General features: G+C 43.0%; 1 protein-coding gene across 2 annotated transcripts in view; it reads left to right on the forward strand.

The window, feature by feature from the left end:
- WWTR1 (WW domain containing transcription regulator 1) overlaps positions 1-25,834 on the forward strand; it is a 204,243-nt gene that overhangs the window by 67,865 nt on the left and 110,544 nt on the right. The window lies entirely within an intron of this gene.

Here is a 25,834-nt window from a genome sequence, read left to right on the forward strand (position 1 = left end):
TTATGGAGAACTTTGAAAATTAATTGGGAAGGGATTCTTCTGCAATTTATTTTGCTAACTTGACACCAGGAAGACTTGGGAAGGATTTTATTGTTAAAGAGAGAAAAAATACCACAAAACTTGCTATTTAAAAATATATGTACATTTTTATTGATTTTTAGAGAGAGAGGAAAAGAGAAGGAGAAAGAAACATTGAGAGAGCACAACATGGGTCTCCTGGGATAGAGCCTACAACCTGGGCATGTTCTCTGACTGGGAATTGAACCGGCAACCTTTTAATGCATAGGCGGATGCCCAACCAACTGAGTAACATTGGCCAGGGCAAAACTTGCTACTTTTTGACATTTTATTTTTTGTTTATTTTTAAATATATTTTTATTGATTTCAGAGAGGAAGGGAGAGGGGGAGAGAGAGATAGAAACATTGATGATGAAAGAATCATTGATTGGCCGCCTCCTGCACACCCCACACTGGAGATCAAGCCCGCAACCTGGGCATATGCCCTGACCGGGAATTGAACCTGGATCTCCTGGTTCATAGGTCAACACTCCACCACTAAGCCATGCCTACTGGGCTGTTTTTGACATTTTAGTATACAAAATTTCAAACATGCAAGTAGAGAAAGAATGGCTGACATTTCCCATAGTTGTTTCATTTTTTTTGTTTTGGTTAATCCTCACTGGAGGATATTTTTCCGCTGATTTTTAGAAAGAGTGGAGGAAGGGAGAGAGACACACAGAGAGAAACATCGATGTGAGAAAGACACATTCATTGATTGCCTCCTGCATGGGCCCTGACCAGGGCCAGGGATTGAGCCTGCAACTGCTGAGGTACATTCCCTTGACCAGAATCGAACCTAGGACCCTTCAATTCACAGGCCAACACTCTGTCCACTGAGTCAAACTGGCCAGGGCTTACTGGAAGTATTTTTAAGTAAATAATAGATAAGATATATTAAACATAAATAATTCACTAGGTGTCTCTACAAAATAAGGACTTTTCATACATAATAAAATTACCATTTTCAGACTTAACAAAATTAACGATTTATTTCTTCTTTTTACTTTGAACATTTTCAAACCTGAAGAAGTGTTGAAAAAGAGTATATTTTCCTTCATCTCAACTCAGCAGTTCTTAACATTTGCCACATTTTTCTCTCTGTATTCTTTCCTTCCATTACTAAACAATTTGAAAGCAAGTTATAGGCTACAAGAGATTTCAGCCTAAATACTTCAGCATGCAGCTCCTAAGAATAAGGATATATTTTACACAATAACAAATATCACGATTACACCCAAGTAACTTAAAAAATATAGCATAATGTGCAGCCCTTATTCAAATACTCCCAACTCTAAAACGTCTTTTGCAGCCTGTGGTGTAGGAGCCAATCAGGGTTTACTGTGATATCTGCTTATTATGTTACTCTATTGATTCAAAACATTGCCCCTCTCTCCCTTATTATCCTGTGTGTTATTTTTTCTTCACATTAAACTTTTTTTTTAAAGACTTTAGACCAATATCCCACATGGGTCCCTTATGATTAAATTAGGTTAACAATTTTGATAGAATTTTAACATTAATAATTTTGTGAATTTCTTATTGTATTACATCAAGATACAAACAAAAAAATTTCTTAATATCATTTAATACCCAGTTCCTGCTCAGATTTTTTTCGGTTGTCCCAGATGTGTTTTTTACATTGTTTGTTCAAACCAAATATTATGCAACATTTTAAGGAAAACAAAGTAGAAAAATAAACTACATCTTAATCCTATTCCTTATAAGTACTTCAGGTTAATTCTTATGTCTCTGGAGCTGACTACTATATCTTCTTTTATAAAAATTACTTTAAGAATTAATTTATCTTAATTACTTAAAAAATGAAGTACAATTTTTGTAGGTAAACATACATATTTTAAGTATACTGCTTGATGAACTTTCACAAATCGAACACACCCACGTAGGCAGCTTTGAGGATACAGGGCATTCCTGATCCAAGAAGCGCCCTCCTGCCCCTTGGCCCCCAAGGGTGCCACTTGCCTCATGTCCAGTTGTCATGGGTTCATTGGCCTGCTCAAAACGACTTCTGTTTCCCTAAAAGAGGGGACACAAATTAGAGAAACCATAAAAGATATGTATATTTTAGTTGCGAATTATGAAGACCCACCTTCAATCAAAGAAATTTTAAATGATATATGTATATATTTTCACACAAAATAATTCCCACAACAATGTTGTACATAATGGTTTCATTCAGTGGCTTCTCCTGCTTCTTGAGAAATGGGATTGCATCCAAAAACCTAAAGGTTAAGTTATCAATAGAATGAAAGGGCATTTTGTTTCCATTTGTATAAGCCGTTTAATGTTTTTTAAGTCCACACATGTTAACAATGGATACAGTCAATTGTAGGGGAGCTTAGCAAGGCATTCTTAAGAGTTCTCCTTGGAGGTGAGTGTCAGGGTGAATTCAGAAAAGAGCAACTCTCTGCATGGAAGGAAATTATTTTAATTTGTAACTCTCAAAGGATAGTAAACAGTCAAATAACTCTGAAATCTGGCTTAGTTACAATGAGCGTGCAGTTAAAAAAAAAAAAGGAAGAGCTGGTGTTGCTCAGTGGTTGAGCGTCGACCTATGAAACAGGAGGTCATGGTTCCATTCCTGGTCGGGCACATGCCTGGGTTGTGGGCTCGATCCCCAGTGTGGGGCGTGCAGGAGGCAGCCGATCGATGATTCACTCTCATTATGGATGTTTCTATCTCTCTCTCCCTCTCCCTTCCTCTCTGAAATCAATTAAAAAATACATTAAAAAAAAGAAAGGAAACTAGGATGGGGGCATGTACAATCAATTAAAATGCAAGTAATTACCTCATGAGGACTTCATGATAACTTTATGGTAATTAACAGTGTAGAAAAGTGAGCATCCTGCATTCTAGTTAGAAAGCCGACAGCACAGTCCATGTGTTTGCCCTGAGCATGGTTTTCAGGGTCTTCTAGACGGTATGTCAGCAATTTTCAACCAGTGTGCCACAAGGATTTTTAAAACATGCAATACCTGCCTCTTTTAGTCAGGAGCACTGACCTCTTTTCCCTTAGGTTGTAAAAAAAAAAAAAAAAAAAAAAAAAAAAAAAAATATATATATATATATATATATATATATATATATATATATATATATATGATAATAGCCAGCACAGTGATAGCTCTCTCATGTGAATGCTTTGTCTTGAACCATAAATATATAGTTCATATAGCAGAGTTTTATCTTCTTGGTCATGGCACATAATAAGGTAGTGTCTGATTGGTTAATTCTTGGTACCAGAAATCCTTATATACAGGTATAGGCACCTGATTTTTAAAAAAGTCACTTTGGAGCAAGAAGGGTAGGTAATTACTATTGTTTTTTTTTGTAAATCAATCAAAATTATACTTATTTTTTGTTACAACAGCAAAATACATAATATATTTTACGGTGTGCCACAGAATATCAGTAATGCGTTTATGTGTGCTGGGGCTGATGAAGGCCTGCTGATTGTGGTGTCCAGTGAAGCCTTTTTAGTCACAGCATACCTTGAGTAAATGCGGCCCGTGGACCCTGCATTTTGCATCTGGGTGATATTGCTGTAGGCACCGGAGTGGGACTTTGCTTTGTGTGCCTGCAGTGTTTTAGGGGGGTTTTTGGCATCTATCTGCCTTCACTGATGTGGTTCACAGTGTGGCATGCCCTGGTGACATTAGTTGACTTGCTAAAGTTAGAAAGTGAGATTGAACAGCTGGGTTGATGGCCCAGTGCAGGTTCCCACCAGTTGTTCCAAGGAGATGGAGAGGAGCCGCCCAGCGTGCTGTGCAGCAGCTGTGACCCTGAGCCGGGAGAAGCCGCCATGGAAAGCACACTAAGAAAAGACCATCACCGGCTCTTTGTTTTAAAGTAAGGAGGAAGGTTAAAAGCTTCTGGATGCAAACAGCTCAGTTCGCTTTTAAAAAACACAAGTTTAATTTTAACGTAATTTTGAAAAGCTTGAACGCACGCATGCCTATACATGCCCTCCTCCTCTCTGTCTCTTATCTACATTCACTCCGCTTTGGACAAACGTTGTCATTGGGGTGCTCTGGAATCAGGGCTTTGTAGCATCACACTTCCATTTGCCCAGTGACTCTCGATAGGAACTGCCGAGAGTCAGTTTTTAGTTTTGATAAGTTGGATATAAAAATATTGTTATAATGTCTGAAGCATATTGTGTGTTTGGACAATGTTGCTGAATTAAATCTGAAGCCATGATTGGAAAAAATGCCACAAATGGTATGTCTTAGCTCCTAAACTGTATTTTACAGCATATTAATAAAGTGAAAAAATATTATACCTAAAATAAATTAGAGAATTGTTGGGTTAAGCTAATTTAAACCCAGAGTCTCTTGTAATAATGCATATCTATACTAATAAAAGGGTAATATGCTAATTAGACCGGATAGACCGGACATCTTCTGGACAAAGCCACAGCAGCTGCGAGGGCCGAGGAGGGCTGGCAGCAGCAGCAGGGTGTTGGGGTGGCATCTTCCCCCGATCAGCCTGGCTGCCTGCCACTGAGGGAGGCCAGAGGCAGCAGCAGCGGCGGGGTGATGGGAGCAGTGCCTTCCCCTGATTGGCCTGGCTGCCTCCTGCAGAGGCCGAGGAGTGGGCCTAAGCCATCAGTAGACATCCTCTGAGGGCTCCCAGACTGTGAGAGGGGGCAGGCTGGGCTGAGGGACCACCCCCCACCCAGTGCATGAATTTTCATGCACCGGCCCTCTAATACAGTATAAATTTTATGAGGGAAATAATAACATTCAGTGTTTCCCAAACTTGTTTGATAACAAAGCACTTTTGAGTGTGGGCATGTGGGGTTTATCTTCTAGGACTAATATTTTGAAGAACATACTTGAGGTGACCTTGCCCATAAGTGTATCTCCTCACAGACAGTGTGGCTGAGCACACAGGCTTTTGTAGAAGTAGAGAAGTAAATGTTAGGGGGAAGTGCCACATGAGGCCCATCCACGCAGTCATGTGATGCGCACATTAAGAAGTGTCTCCCTTAATTGCCTTATGGTACCTTAGTGTTGGTCCCTAGGCCCCCACCTTAGTGCACACTTTCATTTTCATCTTTTTGTTAAAATAGTTGTTGCCAGGTCCTGGCCCATGTTGTTCAGTGGTTAGAGCATCAGCCCATGCACCAAAGGTTCACGGGTTTGATTCCTGATCCAGGGCACATACCTGGGTTGCAAGTTTGATCTCTGGCCCCAGTTGTACATGTGCTGGAGACAACCAGTTGATGTTTCTCTCTCACATCGATGCCTCTCTCTCTCTCTCTCTCTCTCTCTCTCTCTCTCTCTCTCTCTCGCTTTCTCCCTTCTTCTCTCCCTCCCTCCCTTCTACTCTCTCTCAAAATCAATGAAAAAAATATCCTCTGGGGAGAATTTGAAAAGAAAAAAAAAAAGTTTTCAGGTTATGGGAAATTTTCAGACTAAAGCTCAACTTAGTTTCCTTTTTGTAAGACCATGCTTGCAAGAATGTAATGTGCAAGGAATGTTTTGGAGCAAACTAAGAAAATACAGGTAGTTAATTAGATAGTCATGTAAAGTCAAGTTTCTGTCCTTTTTCTCTTGATTTTATTTCATTGCAACAATAGGCTCTACCCTTATCTGTCATTCGGCAACATATTATAACTAGTGTTTGTACATTGTTCGGTACTTTTTCGTGCTAACGTTGTTTTTATTTGTCTGAATATGCCAACATGAACCTTTTCTCAAAAAGTCATTTAAAGTGAATGCAAATCCTAACCCCTAATGAACTGTTTCTTTTAATGTAACTATTTCTATTTCAGAGGGTCTCACAAACATAAACATGTGCCTCTGTTAGTGTTAAAAATGTGAGCTGTTAAAGCTAGAAGGTAGTAGCATAGTAAAATTGGAATTATCTCTGATACTTCTCCCCTCCCCCCCACCATTGCAGTAAAATTAAGTAGGAAAGATGTTGAAAAATTAGTTAAGTTATTATAGACATCTAGAGGCCCAGTGCACGAAATAGTGCACTCGGGGGAGGGGGGTCCCTCAGCCTGGCCTGCGCCCTCTTGCAGTCCGGGAGCCCTTAAGGGATGTCCCTCAGCCTGGCCTGCGCCCTCTTGCAGTCCGGGAGCCCTTAAGGGATGTCCCTCAGCCTGGCCTGCGCCCTCTTGCAGTCCGGGAGCCACACATGGCGCAGCCTAAGCCATCAGTCGGACATCCTTAGCACTGCCGTGCAGGCGGGAGAGGCTCCTGCCACCGCTGTTATGCTCGCCAGCCGTGAGCCCAGCTTCTGGCTCACTGACCACCAGGGGGCAGCTTCTGTGTCGAGTGTCTGCCCCCTGGTGGTCAGTGCACATCATAGCTACCGGTCTGTCCCCAGTTCGGTCAATTTGCATATTAGTCTTTTATTATATAGGATAATAAAAGCTAGTAACCTAACATGTTATTGAATGAACAGATTTTTTTTTTTATGGAATGTCAACCCTATTTGTATATTTTTCCTAGTAATCAACATTAATGCAAACTAAAGACAATCGGGCTGAAACCGTTACTGTTAGAGACTGATTCCTGGAGGAACAGGTTTTCCCGAAGGCAGGGCCTTCAACATTACAGCCCAGCTCTGCCGTGGCTTTCTAGCCACACTCATGCCGGCACATTAGTTGCTATCAAATCTCCAAATACATCTCCCGAGTCCTTTTACCTCTTCCTTTTAAGTCAGAGCAGAGCGTTGGCTTCTGCGTTTTTATTTTTTAAAACTTATTTTAAAAAATTTCTTATTAAAAAAAAATATTTCTTATTGATTTCAGAGAGGAAAGGAGAGGGAGAGAAAAATAGCAACATCAGTGATGAGAGAGAAGCACTGATCAGCAGCATCCTGCACGCCCCACACTAGGGATGGAGCCCACAACCTGGGCATGTGGCCTGACCGGGAATCAAACCATGACCTCCTGGTTCATAGGTCAACACTCAACCACTGAGCCATGCCAGCTGGTTGGCTTTTGCATTTTTTAAAAAAAGTATATTTTATTGATTTTTTACAGAGAGGAAAAGAGAGGGATAGAGAGTTAGAAACATCGATTCAGTTGCCTCTTGCACACTCCCTACTGGGGATGTGCCCGCAACCAAGGTACATGCCCTTGACCGGAATCGAACCTGAGACCCTTCAGTCCGCAGGCCGTCGCTCTATCTCCTGAGCCAAACCGGTCAGGGCGGCTTTGCATTTTTAAAAGCAGTCGTGTGCTTTTCCCTCTCCTTTCTCCCTGACAGCAACTACAAGATCACATGCAGCTCATTTGTTTCACTGTCATGAGACTCCCTTCTTGACAGGATGGGCCTGATAAAACCAGGCAGTTAAAAGGTTCAACTTTGTAGGCAAGTTTACACACTACGTAACTCAGGGCTTTGGGAGGGACGAGGCAGGATGGCAGTGTGTTACTGAAGCAGGAGGGGGGAAATCTGTCCGTGGGGCATCAGCAGCACCCATGTCCATACCCTCGTTTCCTTCTTTCCTAAATGGCCCATGTTATTTGCGTCAGCCTCCTTGGGTCCACGGGCAGAACCATGTAATGGGAAAAGCCCCAGAGCAGCAAGCTCCTTAAGGAGTTTATTAGGTCATTTCACTTACCCCAACTTAATTTCTGGATCTTAAAAATGGAGATTAATAAACTTTATGTGAGGATCAAGTTAAGATAAATTTTGAAGCTATAAAACTACGTAAATGTGAGCTGTTACACATTATCACTATAATTATTGTGATTATCATGAAGTATGAATAAATGAATCATTATTAGCATGACTGTTATTATTAATGAACATTAGTGCCAATTCATTTACTCATTCCTTCAACAAACATTTACTGAGGGTCTATGCCAGGGTGGTGTGCTTTCAGGGCTCATGGTGGGTGGCACCTGGTAGAGGCTCAGTGATCTGTTTGTTGAATGAACTGAGACTGTTTTCACATGTTTTAGAGGATGTTGTAGCTCCCTAGATAAGTTCTTTGATTACTTTATAGATAAAGATATATATGATATTCATGAGATTCATTTTATACAGACACTGAGCAGCAAAATGATTTGCTAAAGGAATCCCATTAAATTTATTCATTTTCTCATTCATTCTTTTTCTTACTTAATTTATTCCATGAGTTTCTGAATATCAGGCCTTCTATACTCAATCCACAGTTGGAACCACAGAGAAGTTGAAAGCTTATTTAAAGTCTCCTTCAATTCAACACCCTTTAAAAGAGGCTCACAGAAAGGAAAAATCTGAAAGCATCCTGTGAAGAAAATACTATTTCCTCTGACAATTCTTATGATCTTGCCCTGCTTCATTCCTTGCATAGAGTTCTTCTCCAAGTCAATGGGAATTGCGCGAAGGGTCTGAGGTCATGATGTACCTCCGAGTGGGATGAGAAAGGAGCCTTGTGGCTGGTCATCAGACTAAATTTAAACCATTATTAGAAGAGAATATATAATTGCCAAAACCGGTTTGGCTCAGTGAATGGAGCGTCGGCCTGCGGACTCAAGGGTCCCAGGTTCGATTCCGGTCAGGGCATGTACCTTGGTTGCGGGCACATCCCCAGTAGGGGGTGTGCAGGAGGCAGCTGATCGATGTTTTGCTCTCATCGATGTTTCTAACTCTCTATCCCTCTCTACTCCTCTCTGTAAAAAATCAATAAAATATATTTTTTAAAAAAAAGAAGAGAATATGTAATTAACATGGGGGTTAACAATGAAAAACACAGCTGCAAGAGTAGGTAAAAAAAGAAAAACATTGCGGGGGAGAGGGGTATCAGGCAAGAAGAAAATAAACACAATTACATGAGGTATGCATTCTCTTTTGTAAGAACCATCAAAAGATAGTTTCATCCTAACCTTTCTAGATACAATAAGTGCCTGTCCCTTCTGGATTAGACAGATGACAGCAGTAACCGCGCTGCAGCCGGGCGTCTCCAGGGCCGACAGGTGCTGGATATAAGATGCCCATCTGCCTTGTGAAGTGCAGACAGTGCTGGGAATGATGGGCCCACTTGATCTGCCCGGGGAGGGGCTGCTCCCCTTTGTTGATGCCTCGTTCAGAGGCTGCCCCCGGCTCAAACAGCTGCAAAGGCAGCAGCCATAAAATACTGCTTACTGACAGAATTTCCCTTCACCTGCTTTATCCCTTCCTTCTGCTGCTCTCTTCCCGCCTTTTTTGTGTCTCCCCTGGTTCAGAGCACCCCTAAGCTAAGCACTCAGAGAGGCATTACCATGGCGCCGTTTCTAGCTCACTGTTTCAGGGACTGACAAGATTTTCAACCCTACACTCTAGCTGTGGAATTACTCTCAGAGGCTGTAATTAGCAGTTACAGGTTCAAATGTGGAATGCAACATTATTTTTTAAGCAGGAAGTGAGTTCATTTGGGGGGAAGATAGCTTTCTCATTCTCTCTTTTTTTCCTGATTGAAAAAAATGAATGCTTATTGTACAAAATAAAGTACAAAGCAATATGAAGATATGAATAAAAACCACTTTCTCTTCATTTATATGTTATGTATATTAACCAAAATGGGATTGTGTTCACTTAGCAATAGATTATGAACATTTTTCTATTTTCACAGGGCTGTTTGTGATTAACAGGGATGTGAAATGAGATTGTTTATTATCTCTAATATTAAAGAAATCTGAAATACAACAGTCAAGGGCTGGCTTGATAGGTCTTCATGCACTTACCCTTTAAAAAAAATAGTTGCTCTTATTAAGTGGCTTCTATTCCTCATGATTCGAGAGGGCTGCTGTAGCTCTAGCCATCACGCCCACATTGCAAGCAGGAGGAAAGAGGATGGGTGGAAAGAAGAAAAGTCTTCTGTTGATTCTGTTTTTTGTTGCGGGTTGAGTCTGGCCACACCTAGCACCTAGAAGAAGGGCGAGCAGATTCTTAGAAGCAGCCTGCCCTCTCTGCCGGATCTATCTAATTATGCTCTTGGTATAGTTTCGTGGAAGTGGAGTTTGTGGATCAAAGCTTTTTCAAAGCATTTTGTTACATGTCAGAAAACTATCCTCCAGAAAGATGGTGGTACCCCAAATTAAGTCTAGTTATGACCCTTCATAAGGCTGCAGATTCTTTTAAAAAAATATATTTTATTGATTTTTTACAGAGAGGAAAGGGGAGGGATAGAGAGCTAGAAACAATAATGAGAGAGAAACATGGATCAGCTGCCTCCTGCACACCCCCCCGCTGGGGATGTGCCCGCAACCAAGGTACATGCCCCTGACCCGAATCGAATCCGGGACCCTTCAGTCCGAAGGCCGATGCTCTATCCACTGAGCCAAACCAGCTAGGGCGGCTGCGGATTCTTTTGTGAGCGTTTTCTGGGCATTTTTAAAGCTATTTTCCTGAAGCTGTGTTTTCTTTTGTTTAAATCACATTCTGCAGAGGGTGATGTGGGGATTTTTGATATATTTATAATTTTTTCTTCAAAGTCTTTGTCTATACAAGTAAAGCATTCATTCCAGATATTGGAAGGTCATTTGCCTGAGAACTTAAATGTTATTTATCTGTATTTTCTTTACTTCTAAAAAAACCTGTGGAGGTTGAATTAATAAACTAACCAAACTAATGTGGCTCTCTTCCAGTGTGAAAAACCTCCCTGCCGGCTAAGCAAAAGGCGCAGGGAGAAGCTCTTCTGCCCGAGTGAGTGCTGAGACCTGCTGGGTCCTGCCTCGGCGGGTGGCCCTCGGCAGTTCCAGACACTGGGCTCAGCTGCCGTGTTCCTCCTCTCGGGGTGGGGCCCGTTTCTCTTTCAGTGAAATGATTTTAAGGGTCACCATTATTGCTGCATTTTTATGGTTTCTGTTTAGACATTAAGGAGTTCGGTTCACTCATTTCTTGATTTAGTTATTCAGATTGATTATCTTAGCCCCTTTTCGTCGAATTTCTTTATCTTGCATATGTTACAGAGTAATATTCACTTCTCTTTAAAGTCAGAAGAGTGACCTGCCAAAGTACCGTATTTTTCCGTGTATAAGACACTATTTTTTTTCTAAAATTGTTAGACTGAAAATCGAGGAGTAGGAATGTTTTATACACGCAAGTCAGCCGAGGAGGGAGCTGCCCATATCTTGTCAAACAGGCTTTCTTCGATCACGAGCCTTATTGTTACTGACGTCAGCTGATGCCGTCATTGGAGGTGGAGAGTGCGCAGATGCAACAGGCACATGCCACAGGGACCGGAGTGTTCTGAGCCCATAAAGATGTCAAAAATTAAAAAGATAAATACTGGTAAGCGATTGTCTTACTCGGCAAAATTCAAACTGAATGTAATCAGCTATGCAAAAGGTCATGGAAATAGAGCTGCAGAGAGACAATTTGGACCTCCTCCCACTGAGTGTATGATCAGACAGTGGAGAAAACAGGAAGAACAACTCCTTAAAAGGCCAAAAAAGAAGACGGCCTTAAGAGAAAAGCCAGCAAAATGCTTAAAATATTGATTTCTTAATTTTGGGTTGGAAAAATGGGGGGCATCTTATACATGGAAAAATACTATTACTATCACTGAGGAATCATATAAAAGCAGATGATTATTCTAGTGCTACTCATCAGAAGTAATTTGGAAAAAAAAAAAAAGACAGCTTGTGAATTGGTAGATGGAAGTACATTGTATATTCTTGCAAGTTCCCTGTAAATTTAAAATCAGATCAAAGTTAAAAGTTACATACACATAAGTAGCTGCTTGTTTTATATGAGAATTAATACCAGCTGCTTTAGTGAAGAACAGTTGGGTTTGGATGGGGAAATTACTCATAAAAATTGAAACAGATACATATTTATGTTCTTTGTTAAATAAAAAATTTAAAGTAATAGTATATTTCTAAATTCAACCTGTAGGTACAAAGCTAACTCTCTGGAGTTGGCAAAAAATATGCATTGTATAAAAATTTACTACTTTTAGGCTAAATTTTGTTTTTCCGTTTGTTGTGTCACAGAAACCTCAAATTTAATCAAGTTGCATTTATGTAACCTGATCTTTACCCCTATATTTTGGGGTTTAACTGTTGTCAACTTGTAAATAATTAAAAGACTAAATTAGCCTAAAACTTTTTGAGCATTTCTGTTACATAACTATGGGAAGCTTTTACATACTCTCTTCTAAGTATTCAGTCCTACCATGTTTTTCAGTCAAGGTGAAATCTTTTTTATTTTATTTTATTATATAAAAATATTTTTTTATTGATTTCAGAGAGGAAGAGAGAGAAAGATAGAAACATCAATGATGAGAGAGGATCATTGATCAGCTGCCTCCTGCAGTCTCCCTACTGGGGATCGAGCCCACAGTGTGGGCATGTGGCCTTAACAGGAATCAAACCAGGGACCCTTTAGTCCTCAGGCTGATGCTTTATCCATTGAGCCAAACTGGCTAGGGCTACTCTTTTTACTTTAAATGAGAGACTGAAGTATTAGGCTGGCACAGGAAGTTCATCACACCCACCACCAAAAGGACTGAACAGGCACTGGAGGGATCCCAGCTTGGCCTTTTCTCATGCGCGGTTGAGTTATTATTAGAATAAAAAAGAAAAGGAAGGTGGAAGAGCCGCTGGAGGCTGGTGGTTAGCTAGCTCTTCTGTGCTTTGAGAATGTCTTATGTCTCTAGATCAATTATTACCTAGTCATTCTGACTATGTGAAATTAAGTGTATCTCTAGTTTTTGCAGCAAGTTGGTATCCACCATTGTTTCCCTTCATTTTGGGGGATTCATTGTACCATGGGTGTTTGCATTTAAATTTCTCATCTATTTAAACAGTTGTGATAGACTTTCACAATGAAAAGGAAGGGCATGAATATTTATAGTGTCATGTATGTCTGATACTTGTGTTGTTTGATGAAATATTCAAAACAATAATATTACTTACCTGGTTAATAGCAGATGTAAAATTCAAAACCAAATTACACTCTGTCTAATTTGGGTGGTACTTCCAACCAAAGATGCCAAGAAATACGTGTAAAGACAGGATATGGGCTGGGTTTAAAACAGGAAACATAAGCAGTGTTGCCTTCAAGGTCCCTAACACTCCCCCCCCTACCAGTGAAAGCCCAACTTGATCCCTTTTAATGCCTCAGTTCTTGTCTTCGAATCTCCAAATCATTTCCCATGAAATGGCACCCTGGCTCCGACCAGCACCACCAGTCGTCTTCAGACTGGGTGTGGGGTTCCTGCCAGCTTTCTCTCTAGTTCCAGTTGTCATGTCTTTCAAACGTGCGGAAAGTGACTTTGACAACCAGAGCCCAGGGTGGCTCACCCTCTTGCCAGAATTAAAAGCACACATAAAGCCAACCAAAAGGAACTGAATCTCTTCACATGAATAGAGGAGAAGGTAGACTAACCCAAAATAATTTTTGGCTTTAAGGAGGCTTTGCCTTTTTTTTTGGGGGGGGGGGGTGGTTGTGGGGGTGGCAGGCGGCGGGTGACATTGAAGTCGTTTGGCCTCATTAAGAAGAAGAGAAAGGGCAGGCTGTGAGGTATTTCATACTTGCAATGGCTTAGGGGCAAGCAAGCTGTGTGTTAGTGTCCCATTTAACAACTGGAAAAACAGCACGTTGAAACGTGTTGGGCATGGAGAGCCTGGAAAAACAGTTTTCAAAGTATTTTAACATTTAGAGTAGCTCAGTGGCTTAAAAACAAGCTCCTTTTAAAAACTGAATGTGAAATTAAAGCTGTTTCCCAGATGTCGGACACAGCTGATATGGGGAGTGTATCTAACGGGCAGCTATCGAGGTAGAATGTCAGGCTCTGGACACTTATAATAACAACAAAAATAGGGTCTGGGCCTTGCTATTGCATTGTTACTACTCCCCACCAGTTTGATTGCCAGCTTGGAGGGCCCACGCTAGGTCATCCTCCATTACACCCAGTCTGGAGCAGAGGACACCACAGGCACGTGAGCCATGTGCCTCTTTGCATGGCATGAATTTGAGACTGCACACCTTGCAAACCCCAGCATTGTGCTTGGGGACAGCATCATTTCACTGGAGCTTGGCTGTAGAAACAGTACCATGCCGCAACACTGGAAAGAATGGGCTATGATTACCGAGAATCAAGATAATGTACAGAAAGCCGAGTAGACTGTACATTATGGGACTTACAAATGACTTTCAGTGGTAATTTTCACCACTCCCACATTTGCCTAAACTGACCTTGAAACTGAATCCACACGGAAGATACAGCTCCCCATTAAGGCTTGTCAAATGAATAAATGGATGAATGTGTTTCACTTCATGCTGATAATTCTAGAATTCACCATTCATAAAGAGCATCGTCTCATCTCCACTTTCCTCATTTTCATCTGGGAAAAGAAAGTGAGAAAATATGTATCAAGTACATAATTTATTCTTGGTATCTTTAAATAATAAAACAGTGACACAAACTGTTATGTTGTTCGGTTTGAACACAATACACTTAATGTGATTTGTAAATATTTTAATAGCATTTTTGATCCTGACATGAGAACAGAAAAAAAATGTTAAGTGTCCATTGTAAAATCTCAGTGCAGCTAACGTTCTTTGATAGACCTCTTTGGCCTGAGGCAAACAAGCAAATGAAAACACAGGCCTTCACGTTTTCTTTTTGCTTTATCAGGGGATAGAAAAAATGAGGTTAAGTGAGAGTTTAGCTAAATTTGCAGGGGCAATGTCAGGAGTCAGGGTTGCCTAGGTTGGGTGACGTCGGGGACCTCACCCGGAACGACAGGGCTCTCTAGCACTGTGGCCCCCCCTCAGAAGGCATCCGTGAGTCACACCTCAGCTGTGCTGATGAGTCACTGGCTTCCCAAAGTGGTTTTCTCCAGAAGTGTGGCACATTCATAGTGTCCCCTTCTTCCCTACCCCAGGGACAAGATGCTGGTAAATAGGCCTCACCGGAACTGCGGCTATTTCAGTCCCAAGCGGCTCACACCCAGCTTAGGGGTGGGCAGCAGGTTGGCTTGATCCAGCTCTGAGCCGACCGGCAGCCTCAGTGGTGAGTCTGCAGGAAAGCCCGTGGTGCTGCGCGGAGAGCTTCCAGCAGACAGAGCCCCACAGCTGGCCAGACCCGCACAGCTGGGCTCAGCGGGTGTGCACAGAACTTTCACGCTGCTGCTAATTTAAAGAAGTGGAGGCTTCTTGGCATGGCTGTGATGGAAGTTGAGGATTAGAGCCTGGTAGTTAAAAATACAATCCCTGCCATTCATTCTAAATTCCAGAGAACTCTGAAATTTTTTGAATTGGCAAGTGAATGGTAGAGACCGGAAGCATGCACCAAAATAATACTTCTGGTTTTGTATCCTCTTTTATTAGAGGAGCCTAAAAAAAAAAAAAAAAATCCCCTCTTTATAGGTGAGTTATTATTTCTGTGTCATAGATTGCAGCTATGTTTGATGAGCTGCTTAAGTAAAAATCTGACCAGAACCTTTTAACTATAAATCCTGTGGTTTTCAAAGAAGGATGAGCTCTTACATCCAACATGCTTCTGTTACGTGAGAGTCACCTGTATTATATGGGGTGAGAGAGTCAGTTTTTATAGCTTTGGGACTTAATCTGTGACTGATATGTTTACTAATGGATGTGTCAGCCTCGTCCATTCGCAGCCTGATTTTTACTTCTTTGTAGCTTTTATTCTAATGCATTGGACTAGTAAGAGACGGTGTTGTTTTTAAGATTTGGGCAGAACAGAGAAAGAATTGTAGTGATCGTGCTATGAAAGCTGCTTTGGGGCAAAGAACCATCCGTTGGGGTGACAATAGGAAGGATGACAACGTGGGAGGGAGAGTGATGACTTTAGAAATAAAACGGAACATTAGCTCTTCAGCTAAATGAAGAGCCAGCACCTTATTTCCGATTGTCAATGTACCCAAGTTCAAAAGCAGACTCCCCAGTTTTCAACTGAGCTGATAGTGTTAAGCAGAGGAGAACAATTTAGTGGATGGTCACTCATCAGGTGGGGTTGTACGTGTGGGCTGTGAGTTACCCCGGCAATGGGGTGCCACTGTGGTCAGCTCGCCCCATGTTCTGGTTTTAGATGACAGCAGAGAAACTCTCTGGAGAAAGACTGCATCTGGGCCTGGGAGAATTAGTGACTGTGTATGCCAGCTGTCTTTGTTCTTGTGGTTAAGACCTACCTCTGGTGTCCCGTGGAAGAGCTAAGTACTGAAATAGGAGTTTTTAGGGGTGAAATAGGCAGGTTTAGGGAACTTTTAAAATTTAAGGGGGTCCATGGAAAAAACACAGGCTATGGAGCTGCAGAAAGTTACTTTTCCTTAAGACAAGGGAGTTGGGGGAGGGAGAAGTTACATTTCCATAAGATAAGGGAGTTGGGGGAGGCAGAAGTTACATTTCCATAAGACAAGGGAGTTGGGGGAGGCAGAAGTTACATTTCCATAAGACAAGGGAGTTGGGGAAGGGAGAAGTTACATTTCCATAAGACAAGGGAGTTGGGGGAGGGAGAAGTTACATTTCCATAAGACAAGGGAGTTGGGGGAGGCAGAAGTTACATTTCCATAAGATAAGGGAGTTGGGGGAGGGAGAAGTTACTTTTCCTTAAGACAAGGGAGTTGGAGGAGGGAGAAGTTACATTTCCATAAGACAAGGGAGTTGGAGGAGGGAGAAGTTACATTTCCATAAGACAAGGGAGTTGGGGGAGGGAGAAGTTACATTTCCATAAGACAAGGGAGTTGGGGGAGGCAGAAGTTACATTTCTATAAGACAAGGGAGTTGGGGGAGGCAGAAGTTACATTTCCATAAGACAAGGGAGTTGGAGGAGGGAGAAGTTACATTTCCATAAGACAAGGGAGTTGGGGGAGGGAGAAGTTACATTTCCATAAGACAAGGGAGTTGGGGAAGGGAGAAGTTACATTTCCATAAGATAAGGGAGTTGGGGGATGGAGAAGTTACTTTTCCTTAAGACAAGGGAGTTGGAGGAGGGAGAAGTTACATTTCCATAAGACAAGGGAGTTGGGGGAGGCAGAAGTTACATTTCCATAAGATAAGGGAGTTGGGGGAGGGAGAAGTTACTTTTCCTTAAGACAAGGGAGTTGGAGGAGGGAGAAGTTACATTTCCATAAGACAAGGGAGTTGGGGGAGGCAGAAGTTACATTTCCATAAGACAAGGGAGTTGGGGGAGGCAGAAGTTACATTTCCATAAGACAAGGGAGTTGGAGGAGGGAGAAGTTACATTTCCATAAGATAAGGGAGTTGGGGGAGGGAGAAGTTACTTTTCCTTAAGACAAGGGAGTTGGAGGAGGGAGAAGTTACATTTCCATAAGACAAGGGAGTTGGGGGAGGGAGAAGTTACATTTCCATAAGACAAGGAAGTTGGGGGAGGCGGAAGTTACATTTCCATAAGACAAGGGAGTTGGAGGAGGGAGAAGTTACATTTCCATAAGACAAGGGAGTTGGGGGAGGGAGAAGTTACATTTCCATAAGACAAGGAAGTTGGGGGAGGCGGAAGTTACATTTCCATAAGACAAGGAAGTTGGGGGAGGGAGAAGTTACATTTCCATAAGACAAGGGAGTTGGGGGAGGCAGAAGTTACATTTCCATAAGACAAGGGAGTTGGGGGAGGCAGAAGTTACATTTCCATAAGACAAGGGAGTTGGGGGAGGCAGAAGTTACATTTCCATAAGATAAGGGAGTTGGGGGAGGGAGAAGTTACATTTCCATAAGACAAGGGAGTTGGGGGAGGCAGAAGTTACATTTCCATAAGACAAGGGAGAGGCAGAAGTTACATTTCCATAAGACAAGGGAGCTGGAAGTAGCAAAAGATACACATTTACAAAATAAAGGGAAGGAAGCCCCTCATTCAAAGAAGGAGAATTAGGAAAACAATAAGGGAGGAGGGCCTCACTTGTCCCATGTGAGGTTTGACCTTTTGAGCTCAGGAGTTGCTGTAGTGACCAAATCAAAGCGGGATAGTGGCCAATCAGAAGGGCTACTGAGGCAGCCTTTATAAACTGTGAAGAAGGGACTGGGTGGGGACTCTTTCCCTTTCCCCATGTGGGAGTCTGCTTGTTCTTCAATAAATCTCCACCTTTGCCATGCCATCTTCTGTCCATGGTTTCATTCTTCAACTCTAAAGGACAGAGAGCCTGGGGGAGCATCCTGCCCAGGGGAGCACCGCATGTTCCAGTCCACAAATCCCGGATCAGTACCACTGGCAAAAAAGACCCCCCCAAAAAAAGGTGCCACTCAAAGAAATGTAAGATATGAGTAAGATATGATTCGTCTTTCCTAGGTCTTGACATTTTAAATAAGAACACACTGCTAGCATGTTTAATTTAATTGAAACACGGGCATTTATCCTTGAAATACAACAAAAAGGTAAACCAGCTTTTGCATATGTGTATTTTAATTTTAATTGAAGGAAATTTCAAAACGTTAATATGAGTCTTGGGCAACAATTCTTGCCATCTGGTCCAGGAGTAAGCATTGGTATAGCATTTGTTGTCTGTTGACAATGGGTCAAATGTGCTTGGCCAGCCCCACCTCGGAAATTATCACTCGCGTGCAAGTCTGTTTCAGTTTTCATTTTTAACACTGATGGGTTTAATCGAACTGGTTCACAACAAGCAAGCTGCAAACCTATTTCAGTTAGTACTTTTAAAGCAAGCAATCTTCCGTTTATGATAATTGGTTATAACACTAAGGGGGTGGTGAATTGGCCTAGTAAATCAAAAAGGTTTTTAATGTCTGATTTAAAAAAATAAGACAACTTACTTATATCCTAAACTGGACTTGTGAACATTATGGGTATTACAGCAGTATTGCTTTTCAGGTGCCTGCTGTGGGCAGCACACTTTGCTTTGACCTATAGGGTCACTTCTGTCATCAAAAGAGCTTATGTTCCATTGGAAGAGAAATATCAGCACCCCTAAAAAAGAAGTAGTGAAGGGAGAGGTTAAGAAGAAACTGGGATTGTCCGGGGATGAAGCCGAGTGGCACTTAGGAATTGAGTTGGAAGCAGTCTAAGTTGGTTGTGTGACCCAGGCTGCCTTTAACTTCCCATCCCATTGGCTGGTTCTCTAACCACCACACTAGGTTGTGGTGGAAAATAAGAGGCAGGTTGGAGGCTGATTCCAACCAAGTCTTGTCCTAACAGCTCTGTTGATGGTAGGGAGCCCTGAGTAATGTCTGACACTAATGTGAAACTAATATATTAAAGAAGCGGGGGTGGGGGAAGAGGTTGGGAAGTAAAAAGGCTTATATTTGAAGATGAAATCTCTGCCCATGGAAATAAGCAAGCAGATTATGTTGCTAAGAATTCTAAATTAAGCACTCATAATCATTCCTATTTTTTTATTGTTTAAAGTATCACAGATAGTATTACGTGTTTTCTTTTTCTCCCATTGACCTCCCCCCGCCAGCACATGCCCTCACCGCCCCCTAGTGTTGTCTGTGTTCATTGGTTATGCTTATATGCATGCATACAAGTCCTTTGTTTGATCTCCTCCCCCCCCCCCACCTTCCCACTGAAGTTTGACTGTCTGTTCCATGCTTCTCTATCTCTGTATCTATTTTTGTTCATCAGTTTATGCTGTTCATATAGTCCACAAATGATCATTCCTGTTTTTGTATGCTTCCAGCAATACAAAATGTATTACACAGGCCTCCTATTTCAGAATCTTTGTTATGTGACTTCCTTCCATAAAGTTGGTAGAGGGTAAATTCTCCAAAATACTACGCCTTTTCCTGGGCCCTGAGAGGCCAGTGGATTCTAGTTTTACAAATAAGATTTTATCTATGCCTTTAATGGTTCTGCTGCTAGTCAGGGTTTTTTGCATTTACAAAATGCTTTTCCTTTTTATACTTACCTCGTGTATCACACACAATAGGTATGCTGTGCCCACTTGTTGACTAAACCTGAGCTGAGCATTGCCAGCCTTGGTGATAGGGGCAGAAATAGAATATTGGGGACCAGCTATAATTATAAGAAATATTGATCATGCTGTGTTAATTGCGGTTGTTTTATTCTGAATAAAGAAGGCACATTCTACCTGGCTGGCAGCTGCACCCAGGACTCGGGACCTCAGAGCTCACCTGGAAAGTCAGCCCATCCTCCCCATTTGGAGCTGCCAGTTCTCATGGAAAGATTAACAACCTTGTCGCAGAAACCAGAATCACCAGCCCTTTGAAGACCCCAGTCCTTGCATATCACTAAGCCACTTGAAGATCCCCAGCCCTTTGCAAACCTGTAAACTGCCCATTTGCCCCTTTTGCCTACCTCCTTCTGTAGTCTTTGTCCTTCTACCCAATATAAGCAGCTGGCTCATGGTGGGGTGTAGAGCAGGTGACCTGCTACTCTCCCCAGAATGCCAGCAGTATTAGAATAAACGCTCAGATGTGATTCAACCCTATCGCTGCTTAGTTGGCTCAAGCAGTGACAGGCAGCTTGGACCCATTGGTCGTCCAGCTACATTGGGAAGGCGGCAGCTGCCTTCCATGCTGCAAGGGGAGCCCAGAGAACTGGTCTAGAAATCTGTGGTTTCCCAGAACAGACCTGTTTTACCTCCACAACAGGGAGCCGGTGTGTTTATTATTTACTAGTGTTCCCGTTGCAGGAAAAATCCTGCAATAGGGTTTCCTGCTGCACTCTACCCCACCCCGCCTCCGCTCCTCCCCTGTCCCCCGGCCAGCCTTCTCCGCCAGCCCGCCCTGCCTCTGCCCCTCCCTTGTCCCCCGGCCCGCCTTCTCTGCCAGCCCGCCCCGCTCTCCTTCCTTCTCCCCCGGCCCCGCCTCCGCTCCTCCCTTCTCCCCCAGCCCCGCCTCCGCTCCTCCCTTCTCCTCCCCCCGGCTTGCTTGCTTCTCCGCAGCTTTGCTCCCTTTAGCATCTCTTGGCTTCTTTCAACTCTGTCTTGATATGCAAATTAGCTGCCATCTTTGTTGGGGTAATTTGCATACTCGTCCTGATTGGTTGGTGGGCATGGCTTGGTTGGTGGGCGTGGCTTGGGCGAAGCGAAGGTATGGTCAATTTGCATATTTGTCTATTATAAGGTAGGATTATTATTATTTTTTTATTTTTTTACCTACTCTCATGGATACAGGCACTGAGACAAGGATGGGTTAAATGGCTTAGTTAGGTGACACAAGGTCAGAGCTAGTGTTAAAACTCAGGTATGTGTGAGCCCAACACGGTGGTCTTTCTGGAGCCAAAGTGTGTCACAGGAGGCTGCCTGTGGACCCAAGTCACTCCTGGGGCCTTGGACCCTTTCCTCTGCAGTAAAAAAGTACTGCTCACTCCGGGTGGAGGGCGGGAGGAAAACTAGGAAGACTGGAGGCTTTTGTGATCATCTAGGTCAGTGGTCGGCAAACCGCGGCTCGCGAGCCACATGCGGCTCTTTGGCCCCTTGAGTGTGGCTCTTCCACAAAATACCACGTGCGGGCGCGCACGTACAGTGCGATGGAAACTTCGTGGCCCTTGTGCAGAAGTCGGTTTTCGGTTCTCAAAAGAAATTTCAATCGTTGTACTGTTGACATTTGGCTCTGTTGACTAATGAGTTTGCCGACCACTGATCTAGGTGAAAAGACATACAGGAGGCTGGCAAGGATTGCTCAGCTAGATTAACAATCCCCTGCAGGCTGATGGGAGGGTCAGGCAGGAATGGTGACTGGAAAGATGGTCATGCTGACCCCTCCCCTGCTGATTTCAATTACATTTTTTTGTTTTGTTAATCCTCACAGGAGATATTTTTCCATTGGGTTTTTGAGAAAGTGGAATGGAGGGGGAGAGACACAGAGAAACATCCGATGTGAGAAACACATTGATTGGCTGCCTCCCACATGTGCCCCCACCAGGGCCAGGGATTGAGCCTGCAATTGAGGTATGTGCCCTTGATCGGAATCGAACCCGAGACCCTTCAGTCCCGGGCCCACGCTCTATCCACAGAGCCAAACCCGGTAGGGCTGATTGCAATGACATTTTAACTCCAAACAGAATTTCCTTAATAAAATAAGTTTCTGTCTTTATTGAAGAACATATTAATCCAAGAAATAAAAATTATTCCACACAACACAATTTCCCATAAGCTACACTTTCCAGACAAATATCTTCCCAGAGAAGTGCCCACCTTTCTTGCCCCGGGACAGTTGCCGGTCCTGAGGCTGAAACTCTTCTGGACCCGGGCGGGATTCAAGCGCTGGCTCCTGACGTGGCTGGAGAGCAGGGTTTGTTTTGTTCTCTCTGTGACGGAAAGAAGAAGACAGCCTGGGAAGCAGTGGTCAGAGGGACTCTCAAAGGAACAGGAAACTACCATCCCTTTGTCTTCGTTATAGGCGCCTTTCCCACCACACACCCAGGGCCTCGGTGAAACCCTGCGGGCATTTTTTTTGTAGTCTAGGTCAGTGGTCGGCAAACTCATTAGCCAACAGAGCCAAATATCAACAGTACAACGATTGAAATTTCTTTTGAGAGCCGAAAACCGACTTCTGCGCATGGGCCACGAAGTTTCCATCGCACTGTACGTGCGCGCCCGCACGTGGTATTTTGTGGAAGAGCCACACTCAAGGGGCCAAAGAGCCGCATGTGGCTCGCGAGCCGCCGTTTGCCAACCACTGGTCTAGGGAAAAAAAAAATCTTTGTTGGGGGGGGGCTGAGGTGTCAGTTTTTCTTTCTCGTAGGATCTGGTACTCTTTTTTTCTATATAAACAACATGGAGTCGGTAATTGATTCAATTTCCCTTCTTACTTTGGCCACATGAAGATAGATATGCATCATTTCCCTTTTGTCTTTTTGTAACTTTATAAGTATTTTTGTTTTTACTGGTTATGAAAACAATAGATAATCACTGTTAAAAACTTGGTAAGTTCAGAAGAGTTTAGGTAAGGAAAAAAAAAGCACCAGAGAGCCATTGCATATATCAGCATAAAAGTTTGCTATCTTTTTAAATATATGTTTTGATAATAGATATTTTGAAGAGAAATTAGACTTTTAATGATGGCATAGGGTTATTTTCTTGCAGTAGATTCAGCAAGGGAGTGAAATCAGGAAGGAGGTGGGAGTAGTGGCGGAGTGGGGATTAATCGGGCTAACGGTGGGTCCTGGCAGGCAGTAAGGTTACACTGACAAATATGAGAAAGGAAATGACTCAGAACTCAGAGAGGGAGCTGAGATGAGACAGCAGCATGGGAGACTGAATGGCTTATCCTACGTTTGGGAATGGGGTGAGGGGCACTAAATGATTTGAACCATTTAGAATTTAGTTTTCAGGTCAAATAATAAGCAATGTATTCATAAGTACTTGTGAGTAATGCCCTTGCATTGGGCATTCAGACTGGGGCCACTCTGGACATCATCATATAAGCTGAGCCTTCGGGTCGGGCTGGTGTCCCGTCCTCCGGCTGTAGTGGCTGAGTGGCTCTCAGAGTTGTTTCAGAGCAGTGAGAACTGTTCACTTAAGAAAGGCTCCCTCTTGTACTCAAGTCTTTGGGAAATAATCTGAGTGACACTTTTAATTAACAAATCCACTGGGAACAAAACTCCTTTAAAAGCTTTGGCTGAGTGTAGAGTTTGAAGAGTGGGCTGTGGAGGCGCCCACAGTCCTGGGGGAGTTCTGGCTTCTGAAGCCATGGGTGCATTGTGCATCTTTGGGGTCAGACCTATCGGAAGGAGGGCCAGCGTGTCCGTCCAGAAAGCCCCGCACTCTGTCCCAGGGGGTGGAGGCTGGCCAGTTCTTCGGCAAGCTGGGCTCACCCACCACCAGAGTATGGGTCTTACTGCTCTTCCCAGATCCTGGAGCCACAGCCCACTGGTTCTTTTATTTTTTATTTAAAAAATGTATTTTATTTTTCGGTTACAGTTTACATTGAATATTATTTTGTATTAGTTGCAGGTATACAGCATAGCGGTTAGACAATGATAAACTTTACAAAGTGCCACCCCCTACCCCCCAATATTTCAAGTACCCACCTGGCACCATACATAGTTATTACAATATTGTTGACTCACAGCCCACTTGTTCAGAATGGCAGAAGGGAGGACCCGCATTTGGGAGTGTATCACTCTAGCTCCTGTATTATTCCTACTACTGGCTGGTGGCTGAGTGTGTCTGACCACAGTAGTGTCCTTAATGTCTGCTACCATTCCAAGTACATCACTCCGTCCTACCAGGCTGTGCTTGTACTGGTTCTCGAACAGCATCATTATTCATGGTGTCAGAGGGTCTAAGAAAGGCTCATGATAGAATGATTGCTCCCCTCTGGTACCACAGTGCAAAGTCTTTATGCAGGACCTGCCTACCTTGGGAAACAAGTTTTAATAGTATGGTCCTGAAGGAATAAAGGGTTTCTTAGCTCTAATTACTTTGTTAAAGCAAGTTAGTTAACTTTGACGTCCTCAGCAATTGCTTTCTCACTCTGAAGGCCTGTTATACACCCCCCCCCCCCCCCCCGGGCTGGCTATGAGTTTCCACAGAACCTAAAGTTGACAAAACTGCTTTATGAAAACCTTTAAACAGAATTTAAACATTGTTAAACTGAAGGTGTAACTAAAACCATTGTTCCTTTTTCATTTTTTTATGCTTAGGTAATGGATTCTGATCTCTTTAGTTCAGTCTCTTTCCCCTCTATTTGTTTATTTTCTTAACAAGACAGTTTGTTTTTTTTAAATCCTCACCCGAGGATATTTATATACCTATTTTAAATGATTTTAGAGAGAGAGAGGAAGGGAAGGAGAGAGGGCATCATCAGTGTGAGAAATATCTATCGATTGCCTCCCATATATGCCCTGACTTTGAACCGAACACACAACCTTTGGTGTAGGGGACGACATTCCAACCAGCTGAGCCACTTCATTACTGCCACTTCATTATTGATTTCTGTGAAGACTGCTGATGGCTCCTGCAGTAGTAAAATGCAGAAGTTCCCCTGTTTTTCCGAGGCTGTTCCCCCCCACCCCCAACCCCTTTTTAAAGCTCACACTCATTTAAAGTATTCTTGGGATATGTCCAACTTTTCAATCACGGTAATGGATGAGTCCCCAAGGCGATAGCCTCCCGTCTAGGATGGGGAAATCTGAAGAGGAGTTCTAGCAGGGGCAGAGGCAGCATTTAAATGTGAGGAAACAGCCTAGCGGCGAGGCCCTAGCCGATTGCTCAGTGGTTGAGCGTCAACCCATGAACCAAGGGGGCACATGCCTGGGTTGTGGGCTCGATCCCCAGTAGGGAACATGCAGGAGGCAGCTGATCAGTGCTCCTTCATCATTGATGTTTCTATCTCTCTCCCTCTCCCTTCCTCTCAGAAATTAATAAAAAAAGATATTTTAAAATAAAAATAAATGTAGCCCTATCTGGTTTGGCTCAGTGGATAGAGCGTTGGCCTGGAGACCGAAGGGTCCTGGGTTGGATTCTGGTCAAGGGCACATGCCCAGGTCGCAGGCTCGATCCCCAGCAGGAGGCAGCCGACCAATGATTCTCTCTCGTCATTGATGTTTCTATATCTCTCTCCCTCTCTTTCCCTCTCTGAAATCAATAAAAAATAAAAAATAAATGTGGAAACAAGCAACAGAAAATACCTTTTCCCTGTGCATCGAGCAGGGTCAGTAGTGCCTGGGGGTTGGCATTGCAAATTGGGTTGGGGAGTACAGCCAACTGTAAGGCCCAGAACAAAGGGCTGGCATTCAGTTTCTATCAGTTTTCTGTCTTTGATAAATATAGAAAATCTCTGATACAGTTCCTTAAAAAAAAGGCTGTGAATATGATCATCTGTAAAAGAAAAATGTAATAACCTCTCAAAAAAAGATGGAGTCGTGGAGTGGTGTGGGGTTTATATAAGGCACCCAGAATAACTTGTGATGGGGTTGG

This window comes from Cnephaeus nilssonii, assembly GCF_951640355.1.
Source record: "Cnephaeus nilssonii genome assembly, chromosome: 3".
NCBI classification, from domain to species: domain Eukaryota; kingdom Metazoa; phylum Chordata; class Mammalia; order Chiroptera; family Vespertilionidae; genus Cnephaeus; species Cnephaeus nilssonii.